General features: G+C 37.3%; 1 protein-coding gene across 1 annotated transcript in view; it reads right to left on the minus strand.

Moving 5' to 3' along the window:
* Positions 1–453: 453 nt before the first annotated feature.
* The window catches only part of LOC124616287 (neural-cadherin-like), a 476,208-nt gene continuing 457,892 nt past the window's right edge, over positions 454–18,769 (minus strand). The window contains exon 29 of the mRNA XM_047144590.1: positions 454–6,355. The gene's annotated coding sequence lies outside the window, so the exon portion shown is untranslated. The remainder of the gene's footprint in view (positions 6,356–18,769) is intronic.

Genomic DNA, 18,769 nt, shown 5'->3' on the forward strand with positions numbered 1-18,769 from the left:
ATTTCCCTGTCCATATGATTATTATATGAATAATACAGGAATTTCATACTGCATTATGCAGATGGAACATGAATACTTGGTAGCTCATAATAAAAATGACAGCTTGTTGTGCGTAGTTAGTGAGAAAAAAATAGCAACAGACTTTTACAGAAAAGAGAGAACAGTGTGGTTGTTTGGTGGAATAGAATCATCAATTGAGTACACTATGTTAGTTAATAAAGTCACAATTTTACAAGCTAGTGATAAAGGCGAAACCTTTTCTTTCACTGGAATGGTCTTGTCACAGGTTCATTTGGTGAGTAGAAAGCAAAGCATTACAATTACCCCGTTTCTTAAAAGCTAAACATGTGCCCTATGGTTCCCCTTTTGTCTTCACTTCTGGTTCCTCCTGCCCTGTTGAATAAATTTCTGGAAAAAGGAACAGTTCATACAAAAGAAGGACACAAAATTAGATATGGTATATAAAAGTTTATATTTTTCGTTGAAACAGTTCTCAAAATTTGATTACAATATTTCACATCAAAGTTAATATCGTTTCAGATCACAACTCAAGTCTTTGCTAAGTTCTTGGCAGAACTAATGTCATAGCCAAAGTTTTTTGTATAATGTACAGTTTAGCAGTTTATGCGGTTCTTTTAATTCACATTAACACTGCTGAATAAACATCATTTGTCTAAAAAGTTTCTTTTTGTTTCACTAGGAACTTAACAGTAACAAAATTAAACAAGACATTCATCTTCAGAGGAAGAAATATAAAAATAATAGCTGCAGTGAAAAATGTTAAAGATATGTGGGTTTAAAAAAATGAACAGCAAGATCATTCTGGCAGTTTTTAGCTGTACCCAAAGAATTATAGTTATGTAGTGGTTAGTCATTCACTACTTTTATCAAACTGAGACTTGTTTTCATCATTCTCCTTTGATTGGTCACACTATTTGTGATACCATATTAGTAAAAACAATCATTTCCCTTGTTCCAGGATAGTACTTTCATTGTACGCTGAACAGTTTACAAATGTGAAGAGCTAAGAGATCAAAGGTGAAATTTCATGGGCAGGCTCAACATTCTATCTCAAGATGGTTATCAAACAACAATCAGCCTCTTATATTGCAGATGTAGTTAAGCAAATAGTCTCTCTTATATCACATACAAATATGTTATTAAAAAATTTAGATGCAAATGTCAGCCAAATTTCTGAGAATAGTAATAAAATGTACCAACAAATACGTTGTTTGTTGCATGAAAAAAATATGAGAACACATTCAAGGAATTACAACATAAATTTGGACGTATCATCACCACTATTTATTTAGATAGCAAAACAGAGTACAGAAAGTATCAAAAGATCACGGTAAATCCAATATTTTCAGCTCTTTACAGTTTTTGCTTAACTGTTGAAATAAAAATAAAACAGTGATATAGATAATTTACCAATGCTGAATTTAATTTAGATTCAACATCATCAACAGGTGTATGGTCTTTTTGTTAAATATTCCACTCTTTCTGAAAATCAGTATCATACAATTTTGAAACTTTTGTTTCCAAATATAGTTTTACTTTAAGGCATCCAAAACTCCATGAATTGTACAGTTTTATTCTGACTAAAACTTATAAAACCAACCACTGTTAGATACATGAACCAAAATGTGCCTGTTACACTACAATTATGAGAAAATTTTCATTCTTTGTGTAGCAGTTTTATGGTCAGTTCATGATGGAGCATTCGAGTCTGAATGACTAGAAGTCAAAATCCAACCACATCCACCAGCAGGATCATACCATGAGAAAAACGTGCCCTTCACATATTGCCACGGTACACCATGAATGGCTTTGGAATGTAAGTTGATTATACATTTACAGAAGAGAAATAAATGTTTAAATTATTGAATAGGCTTTCTGACACTACACGTGTCACACAGACATAACATGCAAATTCATGCTAAGAAAAGTATGCACATTACCACAAAAATTTCTTTAACAAATGTTATATAGTTCCTGAGAGGCATAATTTACATTGTGATCTCATGTTCTGAGATAGAAATGAATGAAATACTTTCATTATACTCTCAAAAGCTCAGAAAAAACATCTGGAAGTGGCCTCTGTGATGTAGCAACTTTTACAATGATTTAAGGAATGCAAAACAAAACAACATTTAAGCTGATGAATCAAGATAAGAATTTGGGATTCAACAAAATAAGACACACAACCATCACAGTTTGAATCAGTGAGAGCTTATAAATGCCTCTCGCACTGTGAATGTTATGAGAGAGAGACAATCACTGATCAAATGCAAATTCACTCAGTTTTTTGGAGAAGGAGTGTCTCACAGCAATAAGGTGGAAGGAGAGTAAATAAACACTGGCATACAACTATGAGGTAAAAGCTCAGTCCTTACTTACTCAGCACCGAAAAAGGAACATTCTAAGCTGAAATGACAACCACAAAATCATACCAGAGGAGAAAACAGATACTGCTTCCACACTTTTAAAACACTATGAATATTATCCTTCCTGGCAAGAAAATGTGAATGATGAATACGTAAATGGTAAATTAGATGTGTATATGTGAGTGATGCCTGGAGAAGTTACTGTAAATTAATAGTGAGAATCAATGTGCATATTATCAGAAGTAATAATGTGATGGAGTAACTTCCCAAAATATTAATAAATAAGATGTGGCTAAAAGAGAATCCAAAGATAATAGCTAAAAACTGTAAAGAAAGTACAAGTTGTAAATGATAATGAAAAACCAAAGAAGGGAGGTTAGTGTTTAATATTTCATTGATGATGAGACATTAAAAATAAGGGTATAAGAACACGTTGGGGAAATATAGGGAAGGATATCGGTTGCATTCTTTGTAAAGGAACTGTCCTGGCATCTGCCGTAAAAGATCTAGAGAAAGCATGGAAAGCCTAAATGTAAATGGCCAGACATTGAGCTGCCATCCTCCTGGATATGTCCAATATCTTACCACTGCACGTCACTTGCAGGGCTGAGTGTGAGGGAAGGGGGTTGAAGAGGAAATGAAATAAAATGACCTTGGGTCAGATTCTTGCATGTTTTCATTCAGCATTTCTTGCACAGCTTTCCTTCCAGACAAAAGAATTACTACTGAAATTCTGGACCTTGAGATCCTTTTACTGATTATTAATTTCTGTCTCTTGTCAACACTGCTCTGAACGTTATTGTTCACTGTTGGATGGGTACATACATCTTTCCTGTCTCAGATATTGCCAAGCTTTATTTCTGATGTTGGTTATTTCAAATTTAGAAACTGCCATATAAGGCATGATTATGTTCTGCATATATAAATTCATTTGAAGAGACAAGATGAACAATCATGATTTTTCACGACTTTTCAAAACTGTGTTGAAAACATTTTTGGGGTTTATTTTGTCTATAGTCAACCTTTGAAGATTTTGTCATGACTTCCACAAAGCTGAGAAATACATATATATAAAACAAATGTTTCACTATTCCCCAAAGCTCTGTTTACAGCTGCAGGGCTGATGTATTATCTTAAACATTCAGAGCTTCTGATTCATCATAAGGAAACGAATCTTCATCACCATAAATCAGCTACATACATTTTTTGGTAATTCCATTACGTACTTTATACAGGTACTTCAGTATGCTGTATTCAAAGAGGGTTGAATCAAACACATATTGAATCTCATTTTATTAAGTTGATGTGCAGTGAAACCATTTTCTACATAGCTAAATGATAATCTTAATAACTGTTGAAAATCAATTTATACAAATTCTCAAAAACATTTTTATAAGTACTGTAAGCATTTCCAAAACATTAATACCCCTACTTTCTTCAATCATTTTTTTTTCCATTTTGGGTATTTAAAAATGAACTGAGTCAGTGTCAGCCATCAATTGTTACAAAACTTCCATATTTTTTGCCTTGAAACCTAACTTTTCTATGTTATCATAATAGTTTGATGAGCATGCTGCTATTTATCTCTGTTGAAGGTGCATCAAAAGATCATTCTTTGATTATTTTTATTGCTATCATTTTAAGTACCATGCCTTTTTTTTAGTAGATCTGTCATACATTAATTAATCACACTGCCGTAGGTTGCACACTTTTTGAGCAGATATCATGAAGGTAATAACCTTTCAAAAAATAAGTTGCTGCTACTTATGTTTTCATGTTCCTGAAACATAAATATCCTTCTTTTTATGAGGTGTACTTGATCTTCAGGGCCCGGGTGCAGAGTTAGTTTTTGTAATAGGTATAAACCATTTTTATAACAAACTTTGTGGTCCTTGAGTTATTTTCCCTGTAATGAGAGACTAAATGACACATTTTGAAAAATACTTTTTACTTCAGCTCAGAAATCTACAATAGTAAAATGAATTGTCAAACAAAAGATAAATGCGTGAAACTTCTTGAGACTAACACAGATAACTAATACCAGTAACACACTGAGTAGTAATAATCTTTCCAGGGATGCACTCATTCTATTAATGCAGCAACAAGAAAAATGTTATAAAAATTAGTTGGTTTAGAGGTTACCTATAATGCAAAATTCCACACTAAAGTGTTGTTAGTTTCATCCTGTTATCACAGTTCTGCTGTAATGTTAACTGCAAATGTGGAGTAACATTATCCAAACCTCACAAAAATATTTATTAGTTAGTACAAAACAAAACTGAAACACTTGTATGTAACACTTGGATAGATTCAAGCAAAATATGAAAAATGACACTACTACAGAAAAGAATCTGGTTTCACAGCACAAAACAAAATGTATTAAATAGCACGTACATGATTGTCAGTCCTAGAACTCATTTGCTAGAAGGTACAATCAAATAAGTTCACAAATATTACTGTTTTGAAAGATGACAGTTGTGTTCAGAAAAATTTCTTGCACTGTAGAGGCACAGGATTTCTTCTTACTGCTTTCTTGTTCAGAGTGTACCTCAGATAAAACACTAAAACTGTCAGTATATAAACACTTTGCACAAAGTTGATACTCATACAGTCAGGAGTAGTTGATCTGAATAGTCACAGAACTGTTGCACTGGCATGAAATGAACTGTGCACAAAGATTATGTTTAGAGTACTGGATCAGTATAAAATTACGAGTAAGTTCTGTGCCCATGATCGCAGTTCAAATTCTCAAGTAAAGTGACTAGAATTTATAGTACCTTAATCATTTTCCCACTCACTGAAAAGTGGCAGCAAATTACATTATTGATTTCTTTGGGTCTTTGTCTCTGCAGTCATTTCTTGTTTAAATGAGTCCATGAGATGTAATTGTCTCTTTTATGTAATGAACCACTCATGCTGATCAGATCAGATAAAATAAGCACTTTGTCACATAATCCACACACTTTTTAGCAATAAAATTAATTTTTAAAATGAATATTTTCATTTTAGTGGTAACTTCTTCCACGAACTCACACATTGCCATTCGAAGACTTTACAGAAAGAAAAAATCAAACTATAATATTGTACTATCAAGGTATCATTTTCCATTACATCCATTGTGTGTAGAGCAACAGAAAATTTTGTATTACCAGAATTAATGAGACACCTGCATTAAGCTTCACCTGAGTCTTAAATTTTAAATGCATTATTTGATCCTGTGGCAAAACAGTATGAATTTTTTTTAAAAATTGTAACCTGTAGGCCGTATTACAAAATGCCTCGCTGAATACTGTGAGAGAGCCTAATGGCTCACACTATTCTAATTTCCTTGGTTTAGACAAGGTTTACTATAAAGGTAGTGGTGGGTCACTGCCTTGTTGTGAAGGTGCGTACAGAAAGTCCTGTCAGCAATCTCCACATATTTCAAAAGCAGCAGTTTTTAGAAAGCAGATGACCTGTACTGTATTGTATTGAAAGTTGCAGCATTCTGTAGCTCTTACATGTTTTTAGCAGTAATCCACCACATTCAAGTCACTGATTTTGCTCACATACCACATCAGTTCTCCTTTTTAAATCTGCATAGCGAGCAGAATGCTATCCTAGGAACATGCAAAACAATCTGAGACTTCATTGCATGTTACGAATGTGCCTTAAAAACATGAAGTTAAAAGTCATGTATAACATCTACAAACTATATTGCACTGACTTAACACAAATGTAACAGTCTTGGAAACATCCTGGGAGCAGATGTCTTTTGCAGTCCTACTCATAATACCGAAATATTGTGATGGAGTTCCAGCACACACACAACATTCAGCAATCTCAAGAACACTTGGAGTTAACAGCAAGTAACTGACATAGAGGGCAACTAACTGTGGCATACCTAGCCACATCTTACTTTATGTGCTTGATACTCAGGAAAGGGGACTTCTATAAGATTAGTCTTGTGCCAGTGAAGGTGTCCAAACCTGAAAAAATATTTACAATTAGTTTCTACATTTTCACCCAGGAAGAGCTAGGTCTGAATTTCTTAGACTAAAATTTCCACTTATAATTCAGGTAAGGCAGTAAGCTGTTTCCAGCTAGTGAATAAATTTTAAAATCAATAATACCAGTGAAATTCTTCATCCACTGGCTAAAATCTCACTTTCCTTTACTTTGTATTTGCGTTTAATTCTGTTTAATGTTTTCATACACCACTTTCCATAAATCTTAAAATGAAACAGAAGAAGAATATGAAAGTACTCATGGAAGATGTGAGCTAAAAAGTATAGTTAGTAAAAGCTAATTCAGTATGTTGCAGTAACCACTGTCAGCAATGATGAAGGAGATTAACATATTTTAACGATGCTTAATTTCTAAAAATGATCAATTCACTCATTACAATAAAAACTGCATTTAAGTTATACTAGTTAGATTCTGTTTCTAAACAACTGTATACTTAACATTTATGGATAGAGAAAAAAATAAACAATAATTTTCAATAATACAAACTGTTATTTTCAATGCAAGAAAAAGACAGATTGCTACTTTCTGTAAAGATGAGATTTTAGGCTGCAGACAGGCCCAATTAAAAGACACTTACACATTAGCTTTTGGCCACAGCCTTCATCAGAAAATGAAAGATAAACACACACCAATCATTCACACAAGCAAGCACACTTCACACACACATGACTGCAAATTCCAGAAGCTCAGACCAGTATGCAACTGGGACATCAAATGGAAGCAGCAATCTGGAGGTGGTGGGAAAGGGGAAACGACAGCAGCACATGGTTGGAGGGAGAGAGGAGTGCTGTCTGGCAGAGTGTGCATGGATCAGACTGCCAACAGGAGGTTTGTTTCCCCAATCTCCCTGCCCCACAGCCTCCCGACACTGCGCTTGTTGGCAGTCTAGTCCGTGTAAACTCTGACAGACAGCACTCCTATTCCCCCCCTTCTCACTGGTGAAAGGAGTACTTTTTGCCTATGTTTCCTTAAAATGTATTGATGTAAGTCATTGTCTTCTTACTTGTTTGATGTAGCCCACTGCTAATCTCAAATGTTCTGAGTACCTATTTGCCAAATTTTTACACAATCCATGTTTCTCTTCCACATAATGCTGTGATCAAGGAGTACATTGTTTGAAATGCCTTCTCAAATTGAGGCCAGTATTTGATACCAGTAGACTTATATTTAGGAATGAATTCCTTTTTGCCTGTGGTAGTCTACTTTTTATATCTTGCTTGCTTTGTGTGTCAGGAGTTATGTTGCTTCCAAGGTGGCAGACTTCCTTCATTTCATCTACTGCATGGTCCCCAATTATGATGTTAAGTTTGTCACTAATCTCATTCTATTACTCCTCATTACTTTCATCTCTCTTTGTTTTACTCTCAGACCCATGTTATGTGCTTGTTGGACTGCACATTTATTCAACAGGTCCTGAAGTCATCGGGAATCATATCAGTGATATCCTTTCATCCTGAGTTTTAATTCCACTCATGAATCTTTATTTTATTTCTGCTATGGTTTCTTTGATGTACAGTTTAACAGCAGGGGAGAAAGACTATATTCTTGCCCTGCTCCTTTTTTTAATTTAAGCACTGTTCCCTTGGTCTTCCATTCTTAATTTTCCCTTTTGGTTTTTGTACATATTATGTATTACCTGTCTTTTTTTGTAGCGTATTATTATTTTTCTGATAATTTCAAATATTTTATACCATTCTGCATTGTCAAATGCTTGTTCTAGGTCAACAAATCCTATGAACATGTCCTGGTTTCTTTAGTCTTGCTTCCGGCACCACGTGCAACATCACAACTGGTAATTAGAATGGGCTAGAATGTGAGAGGGAGCTAACCCACAATTTTTTACCAAGTGAGTGAAGCACAATCTCGCAGTGTGAAAGCACAATCTTGCAGTGTGAAAGGGAGCTAAGTAAAGTGGTAACATTACATCAGATAGTATTAGCCAATAACACATGTGCTGGCAGTCACATTTATAGTGTTGACACCATGACTGACTGTGAAGATTACCTTGTGCCTAGCAGTTGTGAGAAATCTACAAAAAATTTGCAAGAAATGATGACAGCTAAAAGAAAAGAATGGCAAAAGTATGAAGAAACTAGGGATTAGACTATGTGACTAAAAAAAAAACTAACCAAGCTCTTCCAGTGAATAGACCAAGCAATGATTGCAATTGTGCCATGAAGTGTATGAAAGCTAACCTCAGTTGGTGTGAATATCACACACTTTTATCAATGGTAAGGACACTCTCTTCATCAAATTTTAAACATTAAGGAATTATGATCTGCTAAATCCTTTTTTTGTGGTCCTGTGCACTTGAAGCACGAAACAGTGTGTATATAAATGGTGCAGATTTTGACAGCGCAATTAACTACAGCATTGATATAAGAACGTAGGCTTCTGCAGCCGGTGTCATAGTGATTAAAATTCTTTAGCAATGACGTGGCATAATACCCAGAAGAATTTTAATCACAACTACAGCATTTTGTGATATATTTAGGATAGCCAGGAAGCATTTATCTTTGACTAGAGGAGACAGACGTACACGGACATTGGGCATTCACTGTGAAACACTTAATGAGGTTGATTATTCTGCTGAGAAGACTCACGATGCAGAAATGTTACAAAATGAAGCCTGTAAATCTACTTCTTATGTTGACCATGGCAAGCAATGATAAAAGTTTATCGATTTTTAAAATTGACTGACTGATCGTATAAAATGATTTCATTTGTACAAGAGTCATTACAGTAGGGAGTGATCGATAAGCAGATGTATAATGATCAGCTAAATCTGTAGCTGAAATGCATTGACCTTACAAAAATGAAAATGGAACATATGGTTTCCAGAATGTCAACTGTAACACAAACATAATTATTCACAAGAGAAGTTAATACAGAATTGAAGATGCCCCATACTGATACATGAAATGTGTGTGATGCACGGATACTGCAACAACAGGATATAAACCATCTGTATGTTCGCCTACATTAAATCTGTGTCACAGCTGCTTTTGATTTTCTGAGCCAGTGTCAAGCTAAATGGTGCAAAGAAGAATCAGACTTTTGTTTAATAACCAGTGATTTGCAGAAAGCTCTTCCAACACCCAAGACACCTACTGAAGTTGTGTTCTACTTGAGGCAACTTTGGGTGTATGACTTCAGTATCCACATATGTAACTGTAATAGTGGTGTAACAATATTATGAGAAAGAAAGTTGCTACTCACCGTACAGCGAAGACGCTGAATAGCAGATAGGCACAACAAAAAGATTTTCACACTTAAAGCTTTCGGCCAATGGCATTTGTCAACAATACACACGCTCTCTTCATCAAATTTTAAACATTAGGGAATTATGATCTGCTAAATCCTTTTTGTGTGGTCCTGTGCACTGTGAAGCACAAAACCGTGTGTATATAAATGGTGCAGATTTTGACAGCGCAAATAACTATATGCGACTCAGCATCTTCAATGGTGAGTAGTGACTTTCCTTTTCATAATATTGTTACAGTCCATCCTGGATTTTACATCGTAATAGTGGTGTTATGCATTGCTGTTGTTGTGGTCTTCAGTCCTGAGACTGGTTTGATGCAGCTCTCCATGCAACTCTATTCTGTGCAAGCTTCTTCATCTCCCAGTACCTACTGCAACCTACATCCTTCTGAATCTATTTAGTGTATTCATCTCTGGGTCTCCCTCTATGATTTTTATCCTCCACACTGCCCTCCAATACTAAATTGGTGACCCCTTGAAGCTTCAGAACTGGTCCTACCAACTGATCCCTTCTTATAGTCAAGTTATGCCACAAACTCCACTTCTCCACAATTCTATTCAATACCTCCTATTAGTTATGTGATCTACCCATCTAATCTTCAGCACTCTTCTGTAGCACCACATTTCGAAAGCTTCTATTCTCTTCTTGTCCAAACTATTTATCATCCATGTTTCACTTCCATAGATGGCTACACTCCATACAAATACTTTCAGAAACGACTTCCTGACACTTAAATCTATACTCAATGTTAACAAATTTCTCTTCTGGTGTTATATGTATGTGGACTGAAAACATGATTTCAAGAGGTGCTTCAAAATCATGTTTTGTTTGTTTAAATTTCGAAGTGTGTCAGAAAACACACTGAAAATGAGAAATTTGCATTTTTTCCCAATTCCTGCTCTGCACAAAGCAAGAATAACACATTTTACAGTCCACACAGGATACCATGGATGGTAGATGCGCAGACAGTGGGGCACGTGTGGCAGATAGTGGGGCACGTGTGAGGAGAGCAGTAGTGGTGGGGGTTGTGGACAGACACTGCAGGGGAAATGCTGAGTGCTGGAGGGGAAGTGACAACCAAAACTGAAGCCTATGCTCACATTTTCTTGTATATATTAAGTGGAGCCGCTCATACTTGCATCGTAACTGTTCAAAAAGATCTGTCACCTCTGCTTTGGTTAGTACATCAAAAGAATTCCACTGAAAATGCATCAATTTATTTTTGCCTGGCTTGTTAATCATTTTTGACTTTCAGAATATCGGGTGAATTTTGAGTAAAACCTACACATTTCTCTGGTTGCCATGTTAAAACTTGTTTCTTTTGCCAAAACCTAGCAGAGTTTACACAGTCTCACTTCACTAACATGTTGCGCGTGCACGCACGCACGCAAGCACACACACACACACACACACACACACACACACACACACACACACACACACACACACACTGAAATAAATAAATGCAAAAAACATGGAATTCCAAAACCCGTAGCACTTCTCATTTCACCATCTATCGATGACCCTTAAGAATTACGTTCTTTCATTGTCAAAGTCTGTAGTTAATGGAATAACATGGTAGATAATGAACTCTTGCACAATAACAATACAGCAAAATATTCTCCTCTTTGCATGCTCTCATTTGCCAAAATCTCATTCCGATATCTGAAACTATTTACAAAATATGAGAAGATTGTGGATATTTTACTCCGACTTTATTGCTGGTGCAGCGCAATTGCAAATGAGATTGGTGACAGAGAGACACCTCAATCCAAGTCTGAAGAAAAATTCAACATGTTATCTAAATTTCATATGCACCAATATATTATGTAATATGCACCAAATACAAAATCAAGTGACCTATTTTTCAATGCTAACTTTCCAAATTTTTCACACTGTCTTACTTCCATGTAAATAAAATAATAACTATGACCATTAACAAAATGATGGGCACATCATCATAAACCTGACATATAAAGCTGTAAGTAAAGGAAAAACAATTTTTTTAACCTCATGTTTTCCATAAAATCATTTGAGAAAGATTGCACATCATACACCAAAAGAAGGCTAACATTTGTTGGCCTCCTTTTCAGAACAAATGAACAAACTCACCCCGTGCTTTGGATGAAAATTGGTCACTGCACATCAGCCACCATATCCTGCATGGACTCTACATGATGCCCTTGTAATGGTTGGAGTTTTTGCTACCACAGAACATTATTACTTGATTCCTGTACATACCTTTTTCCTTCTGACAGTGACTTTGGCATTATTGAGGAAGATAGTAGAAAAATGAACTATTATTATTCCACACGACTGACAGATGATGAGCAAAGATTTTCGAGATTTGCAAGCAGCAACTTCAATTCTACCTAAGAAACAGATGTGCACATGTGGGCAGAACATGAAATTTTGTACAATTTGTGTCACAAAAATTGAAGCCGGCAGGCCACGCATTATGCAATTAAAAAAATAAAATAAAATAAAACATTCAAAAAAATTCTCTCCATTGGCTGTGTTAAGGCTTTGAACAAAAGTACTGGATGGCCTCATAAACAAAGAACATCCCACAGATTTCAACCCTGTCACAGCATACTCATGCTTACAGAATGTGGACTGCTCATATCCAGGTGGCAAAAAGACTGCTCATGTGAAACACAAGGACTTGATGTTCCTGCTCACTGAAAACCATCATGACATGTACTGTGCACTTCAGCAGCAAGGAGGAGGAGGATCCAGATGGCAGAAAATAAGTATGGGTTTCAATACATAAGGCAGCTCACAGTTAGTGTGACCTGAATCCCAGATACTATTAGTAATCCACAAATGTAACAAGAAATACATGTTGAAGCAAATCTGAACCCAACTCCATTTTAAAACAAGAAATTGGATGAAAACTGGACTCTAGTGAAAGTAACCCAGTTTTCAGATTTGTGGATTTTCAAATAAATAATGGATCAGAAGATGGTTCCTATTGTTTATGAACCAAATGAGGTGACTGTTAATGTGCTGAATTTCAAACAATGGATACACATGCAGAACTCAGAATCTAAGTTTCATATCTGTGTGGGTCAGCTCCATTATTCCATTCAAACATATGATTATTCATCATCATCATCATTTAAGACTGATTATGCCTTTCAGCGTTCAGTCTGGAGCATAGCCCCCATTATACAGTTCCTCCATGATCCCCTATTCAGTGCTAACATTGGTGCCTCTTCTGATGTTAAACCTATTACTTCAAAATCATTCTTAACCGAATCCAGGTACCTTCTCCTCAGTCTGCCCCGACTCCTCCTACCCTCTACTGCTGAATCCATGAGTCTCTTGGGTAACCTTGCTTCTCCCATGCGTGTAACATGACCCCACCATCTAAGCCTGTTCGCCCTGACTGCTACATCTATACAGTTAATTCCCAGTTTTTCTTTGATTTCCTCATTGTGGACACCCTCCTGCCATTGTTCCCATCTACTAGTACCTGCAATCATCCTAGCTACTTTCATATCCGTAACCTCAACCTTGTTGATAAGGTAACCTGAATCCACCCAGCTTTCGCTCCCATACAACAAAGTTGGTCGAAAGATTGAACGGTGCACAGATAACTTAGTCTTGGTACTGACTTCCTTCTTGCAGAAGAGAGTAGATCGTAGCTGAGCACTCACTGCATTAGCTTTGCTACACCTCGCTTCCAGTTCTTTCACTATGTTGCCATCCTGTGAGAATATGCATCCTAAGTTCTTGAAACTGTCCACCTGTTCTAACTTTGTTCCTCCTATTTGGCACTCAATCCGTTTATATTTCTTTCCCACTGACATTACTTTCGTTTTGGAGATGCTAATCTTCATACCATAGTCCTTACATTTCTGATCTAGCTCTGAAATATTACTTTGCAAACTTTCAATCGAATCTGCCATCACAACTAAGTCATCCGCATATGCAAGACTGCTTATTTTGTGTTCACATATCTTAATCTCACCCAGCCAGTCTATTGTTTTCAACATATGATCCATAAATAATATGAACAACAGTGGAGACAGGTTGCAGCCTTGTCTTACCCCTGAAACTACTCTGAACCATGAACTCAATTTACCGTCAACTCTAACTGCTGCCTGACTATCCATGTAAAGACCTTTAATTGCTTGCAAAAGTTTGCCTCCTATTCCATAATCTTGTAGAACAGACAATAACTTCCTCCTAGGAACCCAGTCATATGCCTTTTCTAGATCTATAAAGCATAGATACAATTCCCTGTTCCACTCATAACACTTCTCCATTATTTGCCGTAAGCTAAAGATCTGGTCCTGACAACCTCTAAGAGGCCTAAACCCACACTGATTTTCATCCAATTGGTCCTCAACTAATACTCGCACTTTCCTTTCAACAATACCTGAGAAGATTTTACCCACAACGCTGATTAAAGAGATACCTCTATAGTTGTTACAATCTTTTCTGTTTCCATGTTTAAAGATTGGTGTGATTACTGCTTTTGTCCAGTCTGATGGAACCTGTCCCGACTCCCAGGCCATTTCAATTATCCTGTGTAGCCATTTAAGACCTGACATTCCACTGTATTTGATGAGTTCCGACTTAATTTCATCCACCCCAGCCGCTTTATTGCACTGCAATCTATTGACCATTTTTTCCACTTCCTCAAATGTGATCCTATTTCCATCATCATTCCTATCCCATTCTACCTCGAAATCTGAAACATTACTGATCGCATTTTCACCTACATTGAGCAACTCTTCAAAATATTCCCTCCATCTGCCCAAGGCATCCACAGGATTCACCAGCAGTTTTCCTGACCTGTCCAAAATACTTGTCATTTCCTTCTTACCTCCATTTCGAAGACTGCTAATTACACTCCAGAATGGTTTTCCAGCAGCTTGACCCATAGTCTCCAACCTGTTTCCAAAGTCTTCCCACGATTTCTTCTTGGATGCTGCAATTATCTGTTTGGCTTTGTTTCTTTCTCCAACATAACTTTCTCTGTCTACCTGGGTTCTGGTTTGTAGCCATTTTTGATACGCCTTCTTTTTCCTTTTACAGTCTGCCTTGACTGTATCATTCCACCAAGCTGTTTGCTTCATCCTACTTTTACACACTACTGTTCCAAGACATTCTTTAGCCACTTCTAGTACTGTGTCCCTGTACCTTGTCCATTCCTTTTCCAATGACTGTAATTGACTACATTCAACTAACTGGTACCTTTCTGAGATCGCTGTTATGTACTTGTGCCTGATTTCCTTATCCTGAAGTTTCTCCACTCTTATCCTCCTACAAATGGACCTGACCTCCTGCACTTTCAGCCTCACAATCCCAATTTCACTGCAGATTAAATAATGATCAGTGTCATCAAAGAATCCCCTGAATACACGTGTGTCCCTCACAGCCTTCCTGAATTCCTGATCTGTTATTATATAGTCAATGACAGATCTGGTTCCCCTGCCTTCCCAAGTATACCGGTGAATGTTCTTATGTTTAAAAAAGGAGTTTGTGATTACTAAGCCCATACTGGCACAGAAATCCAAGAGTTGTTTTCCGTTCCTGTTGGCCTCCATATCCTCTCCAAATTTACCCATAACCTTTTCATACCCTTCTGTTCGATTTCCAATCCTGGCGTTAAAATCACCCATGAGCAGAACACTGTCCTTGTCCTTTACTCTAACAACTACATCACTGAGTGCCTCATAAAAACTATCCATATTATCTTGATCTGTCCCTTCACAATGCGAATATACTGACACAATCCTAATTTTCTTGCTAGACACTGTCAAATCTATCCACATCAGTCGTTCGTTTACATACCTTATTGCAACTACGCTGGGTTCCATTTCTTTCCTGATGTAAAGCCCTACACCCCATTGTGCTATTTCTGCTTTGACTCCTGACAGGTAGACCTTGTATTCTCCCACTTCCTCTTCTTTCTCGCCCCTTATCCGAATGTCACTAACAGCTAAAACGTCCAGCCCCATCTTACTTGCAGCCTCTGCCAGCTCTACCTTCCTCCCAGAGTAGCCCCCATTGATATTAATAGCTCCCCATCTCATTACCATTTGTTTGCCAAGTCGTATCTTTGGAGTCCCTGGTTTGTCAGTTAGAGGTGGGACTCCGTCACCTCCAAAGGTCCGAGGCATTTTGCTCTGATTGTTGCCAGCATCATATTTAAAGTACCAAGGGAAGCAGGTTGCTAGCCTTACTTGCCCCGAGTCCCATTGGGTTTTACCCCTAACGGCTGAGGGACTAACCGGTGGATTTGGTAGTCTTTGCCGTATGAGCACAAAGGTGACCACGACTCAGAATATGTCCGAGATGCCCAGCCTTATTCCAAAGTAACTGGTATCCCGACTGTCGGGACCACTTACTTGGCCACTCATACGTTGCCCGTGGTTCATGAACTAGGACATGACTACAGGAACCCACACCATGAACCACATATGATTATTATCTAACAAATTTTAAATTTTCTTTTCCATTCTTCTGTGTGCTACTCTTGCCAGTTACTTTGATGTATGAGTTTTTAAGCTGGTTATACAGCAGTTACAAAAGAAATTATTCAGGTAGTGAAAGGAGATGAAAATTTTATAGTCATGGGTGACTGGAATTCGAGAGTAGGAAAAGGGAGAGAAGGAAACATAGTAGGTGAATATGGATTGGGGCTAGGAAATGAAAGAGGAAGCCGCCTGGTAGAATTTTGCGCAGAGCATAACTTAATCATAGCTAACACTTGGTTCAAGAATCATGAAAGAACGTTGTATACATGGAAGAACCCTGGAGATACTAAAAGGTATCAGATAGATTATATAATAGTACGACAGAGATTTAGGAACCAGGTTTTAAATTGTGAGACACTTCCAGGGGCAGATGTGGACTCTGACCACAATCTATTGGTTATGAACTGTAGGTTAAAACTGAAGAAACTGCAAAAAGGTGGGAATTTAAGGAGATGGGACCTGGATAAACTGACTGAACCAGAGGTTGTACAGAGTTTCAGGGACAGCATAAGGGAACAATTGACAGGAAAGGGGGAAAGAAGTACAGTAGAAGAAGAATGGGTAGCTCTGAGGGATGAAGTAATGAAGGCAGCAGAGGATCAAGTAGGTAAAAAGACGAGGGTTAGTAGAAATCCTTGGGTAACAGAAGAAATATTGAATGTAATTGATGAAAGGAGAAAATATAAAAATGCAGTAAATGAAGCAGGCAAAAAGGAATACAAACGTTACAAAAATGAGATCGACAGGAAGTGCAAAATGGCTAAGCAGGGATGGTTAGAGGAAAAATGTAAGGATGTAGATGCTTATCTCACTAGGGGTAAAATAGATACTGCCTACAGGAAAATTAAAGATACCTTTGGAGAAAAGAGAACCGCTTGTATGAATATCAAGAGCTCAGATGGAAACCCAGTTCTAAGCAAAGAAGGGAAAGCCGAAAGGTGGAAGGAGTAGATAGAAGGTCTATACAAGGGCGATGTACTTGAGGACAATATTATGGAAATGGAAGATGATGTAGATGAAGATGAAATGGGAGATATGATACTGCATGAAGAGTTTGACAGAGCACTGAAATACCTGAGTCAAAACAAGGCCCTGGGAGTAGACAACATTCCATTAGAACTACTGACAGCCTTGGGAGACCCAGTCCTGACAAAACTCTACCATGTGGTGAGCAAGATGTATGAGACAGGCAAAATACCCTCAGACTTCAAGAAGAATACAATAATTCCAATCCCAAAGAAAGCAGGTGTTGACAGATGTGAAAATTACCAAACTATCAGTTTAATAAGTCACAGCTGCAAAATACTAACACGAATTCTTTACAGACGAATGGAAAAACTGTTAGAAGCCGACCTCGGGGAAGATCAGTTTGGATTCCGTAGAAATGTTGGAATACGTGAGGCAATACTGACCTTACGACTTATCTTAGAAGAAAGATTAAGGAAAGGCAAACCTACATTTCTAGCATCTGTAGACTTAGAGAAAGCTTTTGACAATGTTGACTGAAATACTCTCTTTCAAATTCTGAAGGTGGCAGGGGTAAAATACAGGGAGCGAAAGGCTATTTACAATTTGTACAGAAACCAGATGGCAGTTATAAGAGTCGAGGGGCATGAAAGGGAAGCAGTGGTTGGGAAGGGAGTGAGACAGGGTTGTAGCCTCTCCCCGATGTTATTCAATCTGTATATTGAGCAAGCAGTAAAGGAAACAAAAGAAAAGTTCAGGGTATGTATTAAAATCCATGGAGAAGAAATAAAAACTTTTGAGGTTCACCGATGACATTGTAATTCTATCAGAGAAGGCAAAGGACTTGCAAGAGCAGTTGAACGAAATGGACAGTGTCTTGAAAGGAGGATATAAGATGAACATCAACAAAAGCAAAACAAGGGTAATGGAATGTAGTCGAATTAAGTCTGGTGATGCTGAGGGAATTCGATTAGGAAATCAGACACGTAAAAGTAGTAAAGGAGTTTTGCTATTTGGGGAGCAAAATAACTGATGATGGTCGAAGTGGAGAAGATATGAAATGTAGACTGGCAATGGCAAGGAAAGCGTTTCTGAAGAAGAGAAATTTGTTAACATCGAGTATAGATTTAAGTGTCAGGAAGTCGTTTCTGAAAGTATTTGTTGGCGTGTAGCCATGTATGGAAGTGAAACATGGATGATAAATAGTTTGGTCAAGAACAGAATAGAAGCTTTCAAAATGTGGTGCTACAGAAGAATGCTGAAGATTAGATGGGTATATCACATAACTAATGATGAAGTATTGAATAGAATTGGGGAGAAGAGGAGTTTGTGGCACAACTTGTCAAAAAGAAGGGACCGGTTAGTAGGACATGTTCTGAGGCATCAAGGAAACACAAATTTAGCATTGGAGGGCAGTGTGGAGGGTAGAAATTGTAGAGGGAGACCAAGAGATGAACACACTAAGCAGATTCAGAAGGATGTAGGTTAGTAAGTACTGGGAGATGAAGAAGCTTGCACAGGATAGGGTAGCATGGAGAGCTCATCAAACCAGTCTCTGGACTGAAGACCACAACAACAACAACATACAGCAGTTTGCACATTTATCTACTTTTGAATCTTTGTAACTGTTTGGATGATATTTTTCTGAA

The sequence above is a fragment of the Schistocerca americana genome, chromosome 5 (assembly GCF_021461395.2).
Source record: "Schistocerca americana isolate TAMUIC-IGC-003095 chromosome 5, iqSchAmer2.1, whole genome shotgun sequence".
Lineage (NCBI taxonomy): Eukaryota > Metazoa > Arthropoda > Insecta > Orthoptera > Acrididae > Schistocerca > Schistocerca americana.